This window comes from Carya illinoinensis, chromosome 8 (assembly GCF_018687715.1).
Source record: "Carya illinoinensis cultivar Pawnee chromosome 8, C.illinoinensisPawnee_v1, whole genome shotgun sequence".
In the NCBI taxonomy this organism is placed as follows: Eukaryota; Viridiplantae; Streptophyta; class Magnoliopsida; order Fagales; family Juglandaceae; genus Carya; species Carya illinoinensis.
The window spans coordinates 4,044,983-4,060,290 of record NC_056759.1 but is presented as its reverse complement, the minus strand read 5'-3'; the positions used below and the strand labels follow the sequence as shown (position 1 = coordinate 4,060,290).

Genomic DNA, 15,308 nt, shown 5'->3' with positions numbered 1-15,308 from the left:
AGTGGCGTCGTATTGGGTGTGCCGCGGCGTCTGTGGTGGCCGGAGAGAGAGAGAGAGAGAGAGAGAGAGAGAGAGAGAGAGAGAGAGAGAGAGAGAGAGAGAGAGAGAGAGAGAGAGAGAGAGAGAGAGTTCTCGATTTGGGGGGTGGGGGAATACGGTGTCTGGAGAAAGGGCGCCCGGGGGAGAGAGCAATATCATTCTAACCGGCCAGTCAAAGTGATTGTGGGAGTCAGTCAAATACACCTTTCCTCACTCTTTTCACTTTAGGTTATTTTTAACATAAAGCATTTTTCACAAATTATTATTCGTGGACATGATTTCAATGGCAAAATAGTATATTTTTTTTCCACGAACAGGTTTAGTGTCATAAAGTAAGTATTTGCCACGGATGTTTATTTTGGAAAAAAAATTCATGAGAAAAACCTAAATTTCTTGTAGTGTGTCATGAACAACATAATGGTCAGTTTAATGATAAGATGAGATGAGAATTTATTCTCATCCCACTTGTCAAAATTTCTAACAACGGCATGATCAAGTTCATTTTCCTTCTTCAAACTTATTGGTTTACCAAGATTGAAAATGTTAGCATATTGGTGATTCATCCTATATATATAATTTGTTTTTGATAGGTAATCAAATATATTATATGCATAGAAATAGGTAAATCTCAGGTGTACCGGAAGTATACATGATGAGGAACGCCTAGCCTATCATATATATAATTATGGTCAGAAAAAAAAGAAAAAAACCAGATTCAATATTATATTGATCTCTTTCTTCAACTTTAAAGAAAGATAGAAATAAAATGCAAATTATGAGTCGGATTCAAGTAAGTAGTAGTTTTATCACTAAAGAAATCAAACCAAAGCGGAGTAGTAATTGAGTTTTTTGTGTTTGTTTTGAGTTTGAAACGACTTTAATTATCTTAATGAAATAATTGAATTTGAGCAGTGATCAGAATTAGAATCAAGTAAAATATCAAGCACTTGGTTTTAATTAATTAATTCTTATGTTATATGACCAACATGGTATATTAATTAAGAAAAGCATGCATGCATGGGCCCATCTATGGGGGAGGCAACATACAGAGTTTAAGAAAGGGAAAAGTATAGTTGCAAGCACGATTGTGCACTAATTTGTACACCAATGTGATGTGATTGATCAAAAAGTAGATTTTATTGAAAACAATGTTAATTTAAATTTTAAGTATGAATAAATCAGTGTTGGTACACATATTAGTGCGCGACTAAGAAAGATACAAATTGATACTGTTACCAGTATGCTTATGTGAATTGATGCAGAAGGCAAGAACATGAGCTCATGATCATGCAGAAGACAAAAACCTGATCAAAATCATCAGTTTCTGATTTTTGATTTTGAACTAAAGCAGATGATATTCAGAAACCTGTAGATCGGTAGGAGAAGCAAATATCTATTGGTGGCAATATGGCTACTAAAAGTTCATCTTCTTTTGCCCACCACAGACAATGCTCCTGTTGGTCGAAGCTCATCTTCATTACGGTGGTGGGAACAGAGGAAGGGGACATGCATGGCGCACGTGACACCAGAAACTAGTTTGTCAAGTTTGCTTTTCAAAAAACGGAAAACTCTTGCTACCATCGTTGAGACCATGCCTACGGACGACCGATTCAATACAACGAAACAATCATATGTTTAGGAAGTCGAAGAAGAGAATAAAAGCTTACTGTGTGTTCCGTTGCATTGTAATTGGCTAGATTGTTAGCAAGCACATTACTTTCTCTGTAAACATGATTGATATTAAAAGGGAATTGGATCTTGAAATGTAAAATATCATAACAAATATTAGAGTAATTCGATCCAATGGGAGAACAATCTTTATTAGTCCAATTAAAAAAGAGAGGTAGAAAATGGATTAGGAGCTAAAGAGAAGGTCGAAGCGAACACACGAAATCTGAAAAATAAGGAAAACAGAGGCCAAAAATCTAAAATATTGAACCCGAATGGGAGTGAAAAAATAAATAAAAAAAACTATAATAACCTCCTGCAACTAATTGTAACCGTGTCTTTCAAGACAATAGAATTATTTTGCATTGAACCATCAAGAAATATTTTTTTCTATACAGGGTGGGTTCAAACCTGATTCTTCGGGGTGGAAATTAGGACTTATACCATCTAGTCCAAAGGATCTAGGCAAACGATCAATAAATTGAGACTTATATTAAATTTGGAGATAATTACGTTATGATATAGCATTTTAAAAGAAATTTTATATATCTTAAAAAATGTATTATGTTACAAGTGTGACTGAGTTAACAAAATCGAAAATAAATAAAGGAATACATTTTTCAAAGTTACAAAACAATCTTTGGGGAAGAACTTCGTCTCTTTACGTTTCTTCTTTCATATCTTTACATTAAAAGCAAAAAAAAAAAAAAAAAAACAAAACCTATGTTTAATTTGGTACGTCCTCATGCGAAGATGTAATATCACTAAGCCGAGAAGGAAAACTTGTAGAAGGACTTAAATCCCTGTCGCTTACAACGTCGAAATTCCTGGAGCGGTTCTCCATATTATGAGGAAATTCTATTACGTCAGGACTTGATACAGCATGTACCCTAGATGTATGTCTTTGAATATTGGGATGTGAAGAGGGATCTTCTTTCTGGTCAAAATACTTGGCCAATTCAATCAACTTGGACGAAAAGGAGCTTTTAGGATGTGTGGTACTCAAAGTAGGCCAATGTGTGCGAAGGAACTTCAACACAAAAATAGATAGTGAGAACAAGGACACAACTCCAGTGATGATGAAGAGGCCTCCAAAGCTGTCAAGGCCGAGACTAGGGCTATTTGAAGAGATTGAGGCACTTATATCCTCACAAGAACCAGTTCTTCCACTACTTGAGAAGTACTTCTGCTCAATTGCTCCAAATTTGTCTGTGTCTTGAGTCACATTAAGGATTGCCCTTGAAATATGTGGGACTAAAGAAGATCCTTGTGGGAAGGCCTAAAGAAACACATGAGTAATCCTACAGCATTTTAGAATTAGAAAAAAAAAAGCAAAGATAAATTGAAGAAAGTCAATAATTTGAGATACCAAATTGTTGGTTTTTGTAGTTTGAGGTGGAATTTATACAAAATAAGTAATAGTTTTGAAATCTATGCTATAAGTTCAAATATAAATAAAAAGGGGAGAGGCAGAGAGAGCGAGAAAGAGACTCACAAAGCCAAATCCATCGGTTTTGTTGGTCGGTCCAACCATAGTGTACTTGGAGCAGTACTTTGAAAGGAAGAGCTTGATGTAGGGAATTTCATCAAAAATAGCTACAACCCCACCATTGTTGATTCCTTTTAACAGTGCCTCGTGATACTTCTCAGGGGTGCTGTAAGGCTTCAACTTGGACTCATTGAAATTCAACTGTCTTATTAGAAGTCATTTTACAAACGTATTATTTTGATATCCAACAAAATAACCGTTACTTTTTATCTCTTTTACATCAACAAACGTAGGCTGCAATCTCTGTACTGTCAACATCGAGGCCAAACTTGCAGTATAACTTTGTGTGAGGATGAGCACCACGAAAAACCAAATGATCATCACAAATCGTGACCAGTTGCTTACCATTCTCTCCCCTAGATCCATTATAATGATGTCAATATACACAATCAATTTTGTTAAACATTTTTTTTTTTTGGAAAGGAAATATTTTTATGGGGTTGAAGGATATTTACTGTGAGCAAACACCAGTGTTGAGAAGGAGAACTAAAAAATCATGCCAAGTTGTTGATCTGGGGGACCTCTGAACTCACTATTTATTCGATGTTCAAGAACCCAAATCACCAAACCTGTAACGACAAATGCTGCACCTGTTGTTAACCACAGATCCAAGCTTAGTGGCTTTATGAAAATCCAAACGCTGTTCTTTTCTTCATCTTTCACCAGAACCACCATTGACACGCCCGATTTTGAGTAAGGCAAAGTGAAATCAACATATAAGGAGCGATTAGCAACAATTGTTGTATCTCCCACCACAGCATCATACTTCTGCATTTAGGGAAAAATATGCATGGTTATTAATCCATGAGATCGAAAAGAAAAGCAACAAAAACTTTGTTGAAGTGCTTTAACGAGTTCATAATCATAAACTTGGGAGAAATATTCTCCCTCTCACATGACGATGATATCCCCATCGTTCATGTGAGGAAAGGGGGTATATTGCTTTCAATCTATTAAAAAAAATAAGTTTTTACAAGTTAACACAAATACTTAGGCCCAAAAATCACCTGAAGTTTGATTTGGTTAGTAAGTTCATCGAATGTTCCATCACTCTGCCTATCTTTATTCATGAAGGGAATAAACTCATAAGAAAGGGGGAATGGTAATACCTTGAGTACGGCAAGAAACACATCATGGGAGAACCCTGATATGATAGGCCTATCAGTATGAGGATCCCATTCCACTTTCAGAAAATCATGAAAACTTTTTCTCACTGGAACCCCAATCCTCAATTTTGCAGGCTGGTATGTTGTGTCTCCTGGCCAGATTGGTTGCTTGAGTCCAACCTTTGAAATTGAGTATGCTACTTCTCCAGTGTCATCCAATTCTTGTGAACGTCCTGTTTGTTTGGTCCAGTATCCGATAATTCTCTCTGCTTTTCCAATCACATTGAGTATTTCAAAGGCTGAAGGTTCCAACTGTCCTTTAATCTAATGAAATTTCTCGCTCAGGCCTTGAAACTCAGTAGTTAGAATCGTATCAAGAAGTGTTTGACTCATTTCAGAAATGCCTAGAGCTGCAAGATCCACGTTACTTTTGCTATCATTTTTCTTGATGAATCCAAAATGCATTATGCCAGCCTTCTCTACTGCCATAGCCAAAGCCCAAGCTGTATCATATGCCCATAATCCAAAGAGGTTTAATCCAGTAATCCTAACGTTTGGCTTGCTTGAGGTTAAATTTCTTTTCCATCTTCTTTTGAAGTCTTCCAACTGTTTTGATCTGGGTATGTATGGTCGCAATCCCACCACACCTTGCATTGATTCCTTCACCTTTGGGCCCAAAGGATCGAAAAAGCTGATAACCCTTCCGTGATAATCGATGCATACCCTTCCCTCATCATTCCTGCATTATTTGCAAGTGCAAAGAGCTTTGAGCCAAGTGAGGCCGTCATGTGCACAAGGAATATCCTAGCATTAGTTTCATTCAAGTTTTTAATCTCCTTAGCGATTTCACTATTATTGGAAAATGGAGGAATTGCACTTCTGTAAGGCATTCGAGTTTCAATCTCTTCAAAAGCATCCATCAGGTATGGAATTAAATCATTTCCATAATCTGTGTCTTCATAAATAAGGACAATTTCCCGCCAACCGTAGGCCTTAACAATGGCTGCTATGGCTTTCACCTCAGCGGAATCATCTTGCACCATGTGTATGAAAAAGGGGTTTTGAGCAGGCGAAAGAGCGGGGCTTGTGGCTGAGAAGGAAATGATGGGAACCTGAGCTTTTTGTCCAAGTTCAATAACAAACTTAGCTTGTGCTGAGCTTTGAGGTCCTATGATGGCATGCACTTCTTCATTCTTCATTAAATCCAGTGCGGGATTTCAGTAAATAGTTGATTAATTAGAAGATGGAAAATTTCAGTGAAGATGTTCAATAAGTACAACAGCAACGAGGATATTAATCTTTACCGTGTTGATCACTAAGAATTGTTGGTAGAGATGGCACAAAGCTAAGACCAATTCTAAAATTGAACTAAACCAGATGGTATTCTGAAAGTCATGTTTTAGTTCGAGTAGGAGTAAATTCTAATGGGGGCGTCCTTGAAGTTTGGTGGAATAAAGAAATCAAAGCACCAAACGGTGCATGTGCGTTCGGTGCAGCAGGCCACTTGGGTGGCTTTCAACAATCACCCACTCCACCCAAATGTGCCATACCATGCTGCTTGCAAATTGATTCATTCTTCAAATGAATGCACCTCTTTCTTTGACATGAGAGATTTCTGTTATCGAATACGCTCCAATGCACCCGACGGTGCTCAGCAGTGTACAATACTGATCAAGTCCAAACAGTGTTAGAACTTGATCCCTATGACGACTTTCATCAACATATCTGCTGGATTATCTTTAGTGCCAATCTTCTAAAATTTGATGTTATCTTCTTCTAATATTTCACGTATAAAGTGAAATCGGACATCTGTATGTTTTGTTCGAGAATGATAAACCTGATTCTTGGCCAAATGGATTGTACTTTGACTGTCACAGTAAACGATAACCTCTTGCTGCTCAAAGCCCAAATCTATTACCAATCCCTGTAACCAAATTTGTTTCTTTCACGGCTTCTGTTACAGCCATGTATTCAGCCTCAGTTGATGATAGTGTAATTGTCGACTGCAGAGTTGATCGCCAACTAACTGGTCCTCCAACCATAGTGAACACATATCCAGTTGTCGATCTGCATTTGTCAAGATCACCTGCATAGTTTGAGTCAACATATCCAGTTACGAGACTATCTTCACTCTTCTCGAACTTCAAACCAACATCTACGGTCCCAGCAATATACCCTAGAATCCACTTAGCCGCATGCCAATGAACCTTTCCAGGATTATGCATATAGCGACTAACTAAGCTAACGGCCTGGGAGATATCAGGTCATGTACACACCATGACATACATTAAGCTTCCAACAACACTTGCGTATGGGACATTCCTCATGTAGTCCCGCTCTTCATCGGTTTTAGGAGACTACAATGCACTGAGCTTGAAATATAGGGTCATAGGAGTACTCACCGGCTTCGTCTTCTCGTCGATGTTGAAGCGTTGCAGTATTCTCTTCAGATACTGTTTCTGAGTAAGGTGAACTGTACCTTTCACCCTATCTCTGCTGATCTCCATCCTCAGTATTCTTCGTGCTTCTCCCAGATCTTTCATTTCAAACTCATTACTTAACTGAGTTTTTAAGCGATCTATCTCCCCCTTGTTTTTACATGCAATTAACATATCATCTATATATAAAAGCAAATAAATGAAAGATCCATCTGCAAGTTTTCTGAAATATACACAATGATCGTATTGGCAACGAGTGTATTTCAGATCCATCATAAAGCGGTCAAACCGCTTATACCATTGCTGAGGTGACTGCTTCAAGCTATAGAGAGACTTCTTCAGACTGCATACCCAATTTTCTTTGCCAACTTCTTTGAATCCTTCTGGTTGAGACAGATAAATCTCCTCTTCCAGATCACTATGTAAGAAAGCTGTCTTTACATCAAGCTGTGCTAACTCAAGATCATATTGTGCAACCAAAGCTAGCAATATTCGAATGGATGAATGCTTCACAACAGGAGAGAATACTTCACTGTAGTCAATTCCCTCTGTCTGAGCGTAGCCCTTGGCTACCAACCTAGCTTTGTATCATACTCTATTTTTAGCAGCTTGATCATCTTTCTAATTGAAGATCCACTTACAGCCAATTATCTTCTTTCCTTTTGGAAGCGGCACAAGCTCCCAAGTCTGGTTCTGGTGAAGAGACTGCATCTCTTCATTCATCGCTTTTGTCCATTCAACTTGTTCACTAGATTGTACGGCTTCTCTGTAAGTGGTTGGGATCTCACCCCCTTTAGCTGGTAATGCATATGTCACATAGTCTGCATAACGTGTCGGTACACGTTTCTCTCGCCTCGGTCTGTTGGTTGCTATTGATTCGGGTTGACTTGGAGGTACTGTGACTGAATTATCAACCTCATCTTGTCCATACTTTCCTAACTTCTTTGAAGTAATAAATTTCACACTCTGCAAATCATCTGATGTTTCGCCATCACTGCTGCCTTCACTGGAATCTTTATGCTTATGTGACTTAAGCATTTTAGATTCGTTGAATGTAACATCCCTACTGATGATTACCTTTTTGGACTCTATACACCAGAGTCTATACCCTTTTATACCAGTACTAAAGTCCAAGAATTTTACTTTTTTGGCTCTAGGATCAAGTTTACTTTTTTTAGCATGATAGTAAGCAGGACATCCGAAAATGTGTAAAAAGTCATAATTAGTAACATGTTTACCTCTCCACATTTTAATGGGTGTCTTTCTGTCATTGGCAGCTGCGGGTAGTCGGTTGATGAGGTGGCAAACATATGTCACAGCTTTAGCCTAAAATTTCTTACAGAGTCCAGCATTTAGCAACATACGTCGCACTTTTCTCTAATAAAGTACGATTCATTCCTTCTGCCACACCGTTCTGCTGTGGTGTACCTCATACTGTGAAGTGTCTGACAATTCTCTCTCTCCGGCATACTTCCATGAAGGAGTCTGAAGTGTACTCACCGCCATTATCAGATCTGAGCAGCATGGTATGGCACACTTGGGTGGATGGGGTGATTGTTGAAAGCCACCCAAGTGGCCTGCTGCACCGAACGCACATGCACCGTTCGGTGCTTTGTTTTTATTAGGCGCCTCCCATATTTTTAGCAGCAAATTGCTGCACCGAAATCAACTAGCAATTTGTTGAGGAGAACTTCTCCTATAAGTATGAGAGTTCTGATTTGCAGAGCAGGCAGTGGGGAGAAGAGAAAAGAAAGAGAAAGAGAGACGTGAGAGAGATAGAATTTTGTAGATTTATTTGTAAATCTCGTATAAATTCTATAAAAGAGGCTCTAGTGGACGTAGGCAATTTGCTGAACCACTTAAAAATTATTTTGTGTGATTTTTGGACAGGCCGGAGGCACAACAACATCATTCCTAGAATCCATAGTCAAAAGAGCGAGCCTGGTGTTATAATCATCATTGATAGCGTAAAAATCGGAGAGTGCCATGGACATGCAACACTCTGCAACTCTTCCCACCGCGGAGTTCAAATCAAGAACAATGCCCACTGGTACCACCTCCTTTGCCATCGAGTGGTCGCCATGGAGGTTCACGAGCAAAAGAAAGGCGACGAAAGAGAGGGGGTGTTTCTGGTCCGCCATTGTCGACCGAGCGAAGGCTTGCTACTGAAATTAAAGTGCTGAAGAATTATATTACAAAATTAATATGATGATGAGGTGTTGGACCAGACGCGAAGTATTCATGCAATTGGACTTATTTAGTTGGCCCCATTGTAAAAGAAGCCTAATAGAAAACAAAGTTTGCAACGGAAGAACGGAATGCAAATAAAAAAAAGAAAAGAACCGAGAAGTGAATTAATACGCAGAACAAAAAGAAACGGGAACTAGTCAGATATCGATTAAAAAAAAAAAAAAGGCAAGCATGAAACGTAAAGAGAAAGATGTATACACGGCATGAGAGAGGGCACGCCAAACGGTGTGAAATCAGTAAAAGAAAGAAAACGACTCAGCGGCGCTAAACCTAAAACAACAAGACCTATGTTTAATTTGGTACGTCCTGCAAAGATGGAGTATCACCGGGCCGAGAAGCAGAACCCGTTGAATCAAGACTTTCATCACTGTCTCCTGCAGCGTGGAAATTCCTGGAGTGGTTCTCCATGTTATGAGGAAGTTCTATACCTTCAACACTTGATACAGCGTTTGCCCAAGATGTATGTCTTTCATGAATATTGGGATGTGAGGAGGGATCTTCTCTCTGGTCAAAACGCTTGGCCATTTCAATCAACTTGGACAAAAAGGAGCTCTCAGGTTTGAGGGTGCTCACGGTAGGCCAATTTGTGCGAAGGAACTTCGACACATAAACCAACACCGAGAACAAGGACACAACTCCGGTGATGATGAAGAGGCCTCCGAAGCTGTTGAGACCGAGACTATGGCTATTTGAAGAGATTGAGGCAATATTTGAAGAGATTGAGGGACATGAATCTTCACAAGTACTAGCACTTCCACTACTTGAAAAGTAATTCTGCTCAATTTTTCCGAATTTGGATGCGTCTTGAGTCACATTCAGGATTGCCCTTGAAACGTGTGGGACTAAAGAAGATCCTTTTGGGAAGACCTGAAGAAACACATGAGCAATCCTATAGCATTTAAGAGCGAGAAAAAACAAGTGAAGATAAATTAAATTATAGAAAATCAGTAGCTCGAGATACCAAATTGTTGGTTTTTGTAGTTTGAGGTGGAGTTTATACAAAATAAGTAATAGTTTGGGATTGGAAAATTAAATTATCCAAAAATATATGAATATGATCGTAAGGATGATTATTTATGATTTAAGTTAAAAATAAAAATTAGAGAGAGAGAGAGAGAGAGAGAGAGAGGGAGAGAGACTCACAAAGCCAAATCCATCGGTTTTGTAGGTCGGTCCAACCATAGTGTACTTGGAGTTGTACTTTGCAAGGAAGAGCTTGATGTAGGGAATTTCATCAAAAATAGCTGCAACCCCACCATTGTTGCTTCCTTTCAACAGTGCTTTGTGATACTCCTCAGGGGTGTTGTAAGGCTTCAACATGGACTCATTGAAATTCAACTGTTTTATTAGAAGCCCTTTGACAAAGGTTTGATTTTGATATCCAACAAAATAACCGTTCCTTCTTATCTCGTTTACATCAACAAATGTAGGCTGCAATCTCTCTACTGTCAGCATCGAGGCTAAATTTGCAGTGTAACTTTGTGTGAGGATGAGTACCACAAAAAACCAAACGACCATCACGAATCTTGACCAATTGCTTAGCACTTTCTCACCTGGATCCATTATATCGATATCAATATACACAATCAAGTATGTAAAATTTGTTTTTTTTGGGGGGGGGGCGGCGATGAAATCTTTTAATGGGTTTGAAGAATATTTACTGTGAGCAAACACCAGTGTTGAGAAGGAGAACCCGAAAATCGTGCCAAGTTGTTGAACTCGCGGTCCTCTGAACTCACTGTTTATTCGGTGTTCAAGAACCCAAATCACCACACCTACAATAACAAATGCCGCACCTGTTGTTAACCACAGATCCAAGCTTAGTGGCTTTAAGAAAATCCAAAAGTTTTTCTTCTTATCATCTTTCACTCGAACCACCATTGATACGCCCGATTCTAAGTAAGGCAAAGTGAAATCGACATATAAGGAGCGATAAGCCACAATTGTTGTATCTCCCACCACAGCATCATACTTCTACATTTAGAGAAAAATATGCATGGTTATTAATCCATTACATTGAAAAGAAAAACAATACAAATTTTGTTGAAGTGCTTTACTAAGTTATTAATCATTGCCTTGGGAGAAATCTTCACCCTCTCACATGACAATGATATCCCCACCATTCATGCGAGAAAAGGGTGTATATTGCTTTCAATGTATTGAATAACTAATTTTTACAAGTTAACACAAATACTTAGGCCCAAAAATCACCTGGAGTTTAATTTGGTACGTAAGTTCATCGTACGTTCCAGCACTTTGCCTATCTTTATTCGCGAAAGGAAGTAACTCATAAGGAAGGGGGAATGGTAATGCATGAATTACAGCACGAAACACATCAAGGGAGAACCCTGTTATGTTATGCTTGTTAGTGCGAGGATCCCATTCCACTTTCAGAAATTCTTTAAAACCTGGTTTCACTGGAACCCCAATCCTCAACTTTGGTGGCTGCTCTGTTGTGTCACCTGGCCAGATGGGTTGCTTAAGTTTGTCCTTTGAAATTGAGTATGCCACTTCATTATTGCCCTCTAATTCTCGTGAAAATCCTCCTTTTCTGGTCCAGTATCCAATAATTCTCTCTGTTTTTCCAATCACGTTGAGTATTTCAAAGGCTGAAGGTTCCAACTGTCCTTTAATCAAATGAAATTTCCCGCTCAGGCCTTGAAATTCTGTAGTTAGAATCGTATCAAGAAGTGTTTGACCTGTTTCAGAAATGCCTAGAGCTGTAAGATTCACGTTACTTTTGCTAGCATTTTTCTTTAAGAATTCAGAATGCATTGTGCCAGCCTTCTCTACTGCCATAGCCAAAGCCCAAGCTGTATCATATGCCCATAATCCAAAGAGGTTTAATCCAGTAATCTTAACGTTTGGTTTGCTTGAGGTTAAATTAATTCTTCTCCATCTTCTTTTGAAGTCTTCCAACTATTTTGATCTGCGTATGTATGGTCGCAATCCCACCGCACCTTGCATTGATTCCTTCACCTTAGGGCCCAAAGTATCGAACAAAGCTGATAGCCCTTCTGTGATAATCCATGCATACCCTTCCCTCATCATTCCTGCATTATTTGCAAGTGCAAAGAGCTTCGAGCCAAGTGAAGCCATCATGTGCACAAGGAATATCCTAGCATTAGTTTCATTCAACTTTTTAATCTCCTTAGCGATTTCACTATTATTGGAAAATGGAGGAATTGCACTTCTGTAAGGCATTCGAGTTTCAATCTCTTCAAAAGCATCCATCAGGTATGGAATTAAATCATTTCCATAATCTGTGTCTTCATAAATAAGGACAATTTCCCGCCAACCGTAGGCCTTAACAATGGCTGCTATGGCTTTTACCTCAGCGGAATCATCTAGTGCCGTGCGTATGAAAAAGGGGTTTTGAGCAGGCGAAAGAGAGGGGCTTGTGGCTGAGAAGGAAATGATTGGAACCTGAGCTTTTCGTCCAAGTTCAATAACGAACTTAGCTTGTGCTGAGCTTTGAGGTCCTATGATGGCGTGCACTTCTTCATTCTTCATTAAATCCAGTGCTGGATTTCAGTAAATAGTGAATGATTAATTAGAAGATATAAAATTTCACTGAAGACGTTCAATTAAGTACAATAACATGTCAACAACGAGGATAATAATCTTTATCATTATCATGTGGATCGTTAAGAAATTGATGGTACAGATGTCACAAAGCAAAGTCAACGATGGTATTCTAACAGCTTGTATATAATAAAATAATAACATTTTTAAATTTTATTTTAACTTTTAATTTTGATCTGATATGTTTAAATATAATAAAAAGTATTATTATATTTAAAATTATTTGTAAATGAGTTGTTAGCCTATCACTATCTCTTTAATATACCATGCCCTCGTTTGTATTAAAAAATTATTTTTATTATAAAATAAATTTAACAGATCACATAAAACATATTAATTTATAAATTTACTTTTATATAATATTTTTATTTCTATAATACTTCTTGTTTTCAAACACTCTACATCTTACTCTCTATTTTTTCTCTATGCTTTTGAAATATTCTTTTATATTCTTTCCCTACTCGATCTATTGAAATATTCTTTCTAATTTTTACACTATTAAAAAATTATTTATTTTATTTACTAATTATATTTTTAAAACCCTATTTTTTAACTGTTTAATTTCCAAGAATTCATCTGTAGTATAAATAAGAACAATTCTTCTCCCATAAAATAATTTATGTATTATTTGGACTGTGAAAATGTGTGTTTGTTAACAAAAATTAGTTAAATGTTTAGGAAAAATGATTTTGATTAATATATTCTACCTCACGTTAACAAAAATAAGAAAATTTTATTTTTATGATATTGTTTCTAATTTTCAAGAAAGAGTAGGAATAACAAATATATCTAAATATATACATTCAAAAGAATGGTTTAGCTTGATACAATAGCTCCCCAAATTTGAGATTCAAATGTAGCAAGACTAAAATTTTTTGGGCATGTTTGGATATTGAGAATTCTCAAAATTTTTAAATCTTTTTATAATTTCATTTTCTAATACAAACACTTTTTAATTTTAAATTTTCAACTTATTTTTATGTAATTATTACCTAATCATTATTCAAACACAAAAATCTATACAACTTTTATAAATTAAAAAAAAGTAATATTAAATATTATATTTAAATAATTTTTTTATTTTATAATCTTTTAATTCAATTTTTTTTATATCATTTTTCAAAACTCAATAAAATATTAATATTATTCACAAAATTATAAGAAAATTCAAGTGTCCAAACATGCTAAAGCTCAATGTAGCCAACTTTTTATAACCTTTTATTTTCCTAAGAACACTCCCAATGGATTCTTCATCCATCATAAAACTTACTTTTTCTATTTAATATACTGATTTTTACAATATACTATATATCAATTTATCTATTTTTTCTTCATATCATTTAAATACTTTTTATTTTTATTTTTTTTAAACAGTTCATTTCTACCAATAAATTTGTAATATCCATATATTCTTTTATATTTATAATATATTATTATATATAATGTAATGTAATTCAGTCCTATATATACAAAATAAAATTATATAAGTTACATAAAAATTAAAAATAAAATCAAATATGAAAAAATTGGATAAATAATATTTCCAAGATATTTTTTAGAAAAAAATAAAATAGAGGTGCTTTAAATGATAAAAAAAAAAAGAATTTACATTAAAATGTAAAAAAAGTAATAAGAATGAGAGAGTAAATAAAGTATAAATAATAAAAAAAAATATTTGAAGGATGAACAGTATCGATCCGCTACATGTAGCCGGTTACTATAACAATTTGTATTTTACAAATTCTTCTACATAATTTAATAGAACTTATTTTATAAACAATTCTTCAAATATTTTATATTTTTTATATTATACATGAGATATTCATAGTGCTTTTACTTTTTGGGAGTATCAGTTATTTTTGTCATCTAGAAAAAGACAATTAACAACTTTATCATGCTTTTTCCTATTATATTCATTTGAACTTTAATTTAAGGAAAAATTTAATTATAAGTGTAATTATGTATTAATATATACATCAATCTAATATAATTGATTAAAAAGTAAATTTTATTAAAAATAATATTAATTTAAATTTTAAATATAAAAAAATTAATATTAATATATAAATTAATACGCGACATCATTTATACGTAATAAAATTATTAATTTAGATATTAATATATAAATTAATACGCGACTTCATTTATAGGTACCAAAACTCTTAATTTAATATACCTGCAGATGCTGCGGCAATGACATCTTTCCCAGAATCCCTAGTCAAAAGAGCGATCCTGGTGTTATAATAATCATAGACACCGTAAAAATCGGAGAGTGCCATGGACATGCAACGCTCTGCAACTCCTCCTACCGTGGAGTTCAAATCAAGAACCACGCCCACTGGTACGACTTCCTTTCCCATTGAGTGCTCGACATGGAGGTTCACGAGTAGGAGAAAGGCAACGAAAGAAAGGAGGTGTTTCTGGTAGTACGCCAAAGCCATTGTCGATCGAGCTAAAGCTTGCTACAGATTGCAGAAATAAATGGTCTGATCGATGCGCTCTGTAGTTAAGGACAGATGACATTAATGCTGCCACTAGAAGTCTTCTTTACAAGAAACTATAGGAGCCACAGCTAGCTTAGCTGAACATTGACTGTTTGGCAATACTTCCCTCCCCCCGCTAGAGTACAGAATAAACGCGGGTTGTATGACATTGACGGATCTTTGTATCTTC

The 15,308-nt window shown here is 36.2% G+C and overlaps 2 pseudogenes; both read right to left on the bottom strand.

Annotated features, from left to right (window-relative positions):
- Positions 1-2,434: 2,434 nt before the first annotated feature.
- LOC122318730 lies at positions 2,435-9,019 on the bottom strand (annotated as a pseudogene).
- A 114-nt stretch (positions 9,020-9,133) lies between these two features.
- LOC122317985 lies at positions 9,134-15,192 on the bottom strand (annotated as a pseudogene).
- Positions 15,193-15,308: the final 116 nt, after the last annotated feature.